Genomic DNA, 6000 nt, shown 5'->3' on the forward strand with positions numbered 1-6000 from the left:
ACGCAGTTTGAAAGACAATCAGGAACAAAATTGCCTTTAAAACCGAGCTTGCAGTGAGAAAATGACTGTTTTTTGAATGAAGTTTGAAAGAACCGTTAGGGACAAAATCTCCTGTAAAACCATTTTTTAGTGAGAAAATTACAGTTTTAAGCACATTTTTGGAATCCTCATTAAATTTCCTATTCAGTAACCTGAAAAAACACTACAAAACTTAGTACTGTCAGAAAGAAAAGCGGTATGATTTTACTTACTAAAATATAGGAAATACACGGTGATTTTAGTCAATTTAGAAAAAGCCTACATACTTAAAAATCTGTTTCATTCATTTTTGCTATTTTTGAACACGTTTCATGCTGTCAAATGACATATACAGGTCAGTAATAAAAAATATTGAAAAAAATTCATTCCTTATCGACAACGTGATTGACACTTAAAATACGGGGCAGTACTGAAAAATGTTAGCAACAATTCAGTTTTCTTTGCCAAGCCTACCTAAACCTAACTTATACTAAAGTTAAAAACTATCTATATTAGAGCAGTTATAGGGCCGTAATAATTTTTTTTTTCAACAAATTAGTTGATTTCTATTTATATTTTTAAGAAAAACCATGACTATTACGATATAGATAACCAAAAAATAGACATTAAACTTACCCGAATAGTTGTCGTTGAACTCCCAAAAATTCTTCTTTCCTGAAGATACCGCGGTGACGACCGAAACGTAAACGCGTTTACCGGCCCGCAATAAGTGTATAAAGTCGTGAATGTGTGTCACAATTGGGTTATTTTTTTGGTGAATTTGTACAATTATTTTTTTTTACAAGATTACTTATATTATTAATTCTATAACGCGACTTAAAATTTAGAGGTTTTTCTTTGTACTAACACGAGAGAAAATTTCTGTTTCGTTTCTTTTTTGTGTTTTTTTATTCAATAGTCTTTTTTTTATAATATACAAAGTTGCTAAGGTAAGTTACTTTAAGGCCGACACTCTAAGGCACATAAGTCGAAATCTTGGAAAAATATTTTTCGAGCAGTTTTTTCCTTTCTAAAATAACTGGTAAATATGATTTTTTTTTTCGTTATATTCCTAAAAAGTGGCAACGAATTACGTTTCTTCGTGCGATCACAGATTTTTTTGTTTCGAAAACTTTCAACTCAAAAAACTCTTGGACTTTGTCGAAAACTTGAACTGGAACCAATCAAAACTTTGTCTGGTTTATTGTATATCTGTATGATAAGAAAACTAGCCCGTTTGTTATACTAATATTGCCCTGTTAATATTGTGGTAGAACTACTAAATCCATAAATCAGATCTGGTATTTAATATTATTGAAGCCCTATAATAACCAAGAAGTGATATTAAAGTTAAAATATTGAGTCTGTTATGATGTTGTTGATATTGCCCGAAACAGCTCTTCAATACGCTAACTTTAACGTTAAACTTGAACGAAAATTGTTGAATGTTGATGGTGGAAGTGTAAAAAATGTAGTAAGTCGAATTGTGGAAATACGCCCTTGTAAACTTCGAAAATTATACGGATAATAATGGTTTAACTTAAGTTCTCAATGTCCTTCTGACGGTAGTATGTGTAGCTCACTGCGAATAGGTTTGAGGGAGACATCTGGTTTGTATTTGTGCGATTTCTGTACTGCCGAAATACTGGAGAAACTGTAGAACTGTATTGTTGTACTCCAATGGTAATTTCTGTAACAAATACGACAAAATTTACACTCTAAACCAACACCAATCATGCAGAACGTGCTAAACTATTTCCACACCAAATAATATTCTAAACTAACATAATTTGTATGATGGTCATTTTATCTTTTAAACAAGCATCAAAATTGTGTTTATTGTCATAATTTAACAAGATATGATGGTCACTTTTTTTACTAAAAATTGATAGAAACTGTCACGTGACCTAAAAGAAGCAAACTTTTGAAAAATTTGGTATAGACGGTCGTGATTTTCTGGAATTTTTAAATTTTTTGTCGTTAATCTGAAGTCACGTGATCTAAGAAAAATAAATTTTGGAAAAAAGTTCACGTGAGTTTCCGGAGGGTAAAATTTTTTGACATTATTCTGAAGTTTTTCAGTAAAAAGTAAACTATTTTTTAGGCTTTGGCAAGCTGAATCAAAAGACCCTAAAATAAACAGGGTGTTTCATTTAAAATAAAGAGATTTCTGGTTTTGAAGGCACTCTTACAATTATTACTGACCAAAAAAGTGCTAATTTTTTTATTTAATTAGTTATTGTGTATTAAGACCACTAGAAACTAACTATGGTCATAAGAAATTCTGAAAATTGTACAGTCTAAGCACTTCGAGATTTTTTCCAAAACACTCAATTATTTTTTAATCCTTATAGCATTTTGTTACTAAGAATGTATAGAATATTACGGCACACGTTGCAGTCTAAACAAAAACTTACATTGGCAAACCAATAATAACTGTAAATTAGCATAATTTGTTAACGTATGATGGTCATTTTACTTAATAAATCTTCAAAGTTTGTAAATTTCTGACTAAAGCTCATACAGTCCCGTCCAGTGACTTAAAAAGGTATTTTTTGAAAAATTCAAGCTAAAATTATTGGTCTAGACGGTCACGTGATTTTCTGAAATTTTGAAGTTTTTTGTCATTAATCTGAAGTTGAAATTTGGCAAAAAGGTGACATATAATAAAAAAAATAAATATTTTGGTCACGTGACCTCGAAAACGTTAGAAAAGCTGAGAGAATTTGAATTTCAAGTTAAAAACTCAAAAAATGTAGTTTTAACACATCGATTCAGTCAGGTGACTTCTACTTTGTGATTTGTCCATAAACAATATCATTAAGGTTGGCAAACTGTCACGTGACCTTAAAATTAGAATTTTAAGCATTTAGCATTCTCAAATTTTCCAAATTTAGTCTTGAAAAGTGCCGAAAATTCGAAATTGGCTGAGTTCAAATTTTTAGGTACAAATTTACAGATTTTATAATAAACCATCGTGACTTTAAAAAATTCAATTTTTAAAATTGTTTACGAAAAAAATTTAGGTCACGTGATCTTTAAATTAGCCAAAAATTTAAATTTGATCACAAAAACCAAAAACGTAAAGTCTTTAATTTAATCGGAAATATCTTAGAAACTGTACCTATTTTGTACGCTATTATGTAGAATATAAGAAGAACTCTCGACTCACTCTAAAATATACAGGGTGTCCCGTTTAAAATAATTGAGATAAGTGGTTTTGAAGAAAATGTTAAAAACTTACAGTGCTAGTCTGCAAGAAAAAGGTAAATTTGTGAGTAAATATCTCAGAAACCGTACCGTTTTACTACATTACATAGTAGGATATTTTGTAGTCCTGAACAATCAGAATCAAATGATATGAAAATTTACAGGGTGACCCATTTAAAATAAGTGAAATTCTGGGTTTCAATGCAATGACTACACTTTCTGACAAAAGAAAGGCAACTTCAAATATATCAGAAACTGTACATGTTTAGAACAGAACATAGTAGGCTATTGTGTAGCCTATAAACAGCAGAATTGACTGACTCTAAAATATACAGGGAGTCCTATTTAAAAAAATTGAGCTTATCGACGTTGAAAACAATTAAAAAACATTGCAGCACTAATCTCTGTAAACTTTTGACCATAAATATCTCAGAAACTATCCTGCATAAATTCAGCACATAGTAGGTTTCGACAAGCTGAATCAAATAACCCTAGAATATACCGGGTGTTTCATTTAAAATAATTGAGAATTCTGGTTTTGAATGTAATGATACTACAATTACTAGCAGAAAAGAGCAAAATTTTAATTTAAATGGTAATGTGTATGGTAAGACAGTCTAAAAAACCTATTATGGTGATAAGAATTTGTGACAAATGTACAGTCTAAACAGCTTCAGACTTTTCCAAAAATGCTCGAAATGGACTGAATGTTATTTCACAATTTATTAGTAAATTATAGTTACTTTTTCAATTTTTTTTAGTATTTTATTAATGATTGTGAACCTTTTTAAATATGTAAAAGACTACGGCAAACGTTACAATCTAAACAACCACAAAGTTGAGCAAAACTATTTGCCAAAATTGGTAAAATTCTAATTGAACAGTACTATCGCAAATCAAAAATTTATTAAGATTGCACTAAGAATAGTCTTTTTGAAATTTCACACTACTTTTGAGAAAACCGTTGTTTTAGACAAATCGGCCACACCTAATTTACTGGATATTCTGAAAAAAAGTCACATTCTAAACAACTTTAGGTATTAACATGACTTAAAGTGGTATTTTGGAACGGAACCAAGTAGTACAGAACAAAATCTACAGCATGCAAATGATTTTCATAATTTGTGAAGGTACGATGCTCACTTTCACAGAAAAACTACACCAAAACGTCTACTAAAATAAATGGTAAATGGAACTCACTGTATCCGGTTAATTTTTTTTCCAATACATAGAAAAACTGTAGGTATAGACAGGTTGAGGGGATTTTGTGAAGGGGTTCTTTTCGCAGTTAGCTAGATACTGAAAATTCACATCCCTGAAATTTTGAAACCCCAAATTTCCTAGTATATAAGTATAGTATATAACAAATCGGCTATGCGCGTTGTGTGGTCCGAGTTTGCTAAAAGGGGGGTCTCTCTCCTCTCTATCATTGCATCGGGCTATCTTTACTATCCACTTCAAACGGGACATTCCCCTAAAAAAAAAATCCACAACCCCACTGTAAAACTACCATTCCTTGCATTTTCTGACCCATTTCAACTCCACAACCAGTTTTTCAGTACTGTAGAGTTAAATACCCTTATTTAAGGGTCGGAAACATCAAATTGCTTAATCAGTAGGCAAGTTCAGGAGAATGTCTCAAAATAATAGAGACAGACTGAAATGCATTTCTCCCTCTATCGGTCACTATGCACTCTATCTCTGTCGGTGCATTGTATGCAAGGGTGGACTCCTGGACGCTGGAGGGTGGCTTTGGGGATGGACTGGAGGATGGGGTAGCCCGGGAATGGGGAAAGTGCGATGAGGTCCCATGAAACTCATCGCCTGCAAGCGTGCTGGATTTATGATCTCTTCTTCGTCGGTTAAGTGCCTAGGATGTTACGGTGACAAAGATTGAGGTTAGGGGATGGTTTTCAGGGTGTAGACCAGAATTAGTCTAATCTTACAGACTTAAGTTTTATTTTTTGTGTTAAATGCAGGAAGCAAAATCGGGCTTAACTTAAGCTAGGATTTATTTCACAAAATAGTGTTAAAGCAGAGCTGGCCACAATTTAATAGTGTATGATGGTCACTTTTTCTACTAACTAAACCATTAACCTCAAAAATCTCCTTGTTGGGTGAATTTAAGTAGATTTTTAACGCAAGTTTAACAATTTTTTTTTTTGGGCACTAAAAACGCTTCTGTAATTGACAAAGTATCAAATTAGTCACGTGACTTTGTAGCCAAAGCAATCATTCGTACACAATTTTACAAATTAAAAATTGGAAAAACTTGTAAAAGCTTATCTAATTATCTAGTGATCGGTCGTAGGGTCCTAAAACACAAAAATGTAAAAATTATGTCACATGACTTCAAGTCAAATTTTGCCAATTTAGTCACGTGGTTTAGCACATTTTATTTTAGTTTTTAGCTCTAAAATTTAAAATTTGATTAAACTTATTATTCTCTATAATTATTACTTGAAAATGGTATACTTTCACACTTGATAACGTTATTCCACAAAGTTGTCAAATCACGTGACTTTGTAGCCAAAATAATCACGTGACGTACACAATTTTGAGAAACTGGAAGAAGCGCAATTGAATTAATGATCAGTCGCATGATCTTAAGGAATCTTGACAGCGGTCAAAATTGTGGAAATTGTGTCACGTGACTTAAAGACAAATTTTGCCAAATTAGTCACGTGGTCTATTTCATTTAAATAGTAGCTGTAGAATCCAAAAATTGATTTAAGGACTTTACCAAAATGCATGTTTTTTTTAGATCCTGTG

At 31.9% G+C, this 6000-nt stretch overlaps 1 protein-coding gene across 1 annotated transcript in view; it reads right to left on the reverse strand.

Moving 5' to 3' along the window:
- Positions 1 to 4513, reverse strand: part of dati (zinc finger protein datilografo) — a 150109-nt gene extending 145596 nt beyond the window's left edge. The window contains exons 1-2 of the mRNA XM_081974613.1: positions 4429 to 4513; positions 655 to 1708 (exon numbers count right to left, since the gene is read on the reverse strand). The gene's annotated coding sequence lies outside the window, so the exon portion shown is untranslated. The remainder of the gene's footprint in view (positions 1 to 654; positions 1709 to 4428) is intronic.
- Between the last annotated feature and the right edge of the window lie 1487 nt (positions 4514 to 6000).

This window comes from Ips typographus, linkage group LG3 (assembly GCF_016097725.1).
Source record: "Ips typographus isolate SLU linkage group LG3, UJ_Ityp_2.0, whole genome shotgun sequence".
NCBI lineage: Eukaryota > Metazoa > Arthropoda > Insecta > Coleoptera > Curculionidae > Ips > Ips typographus.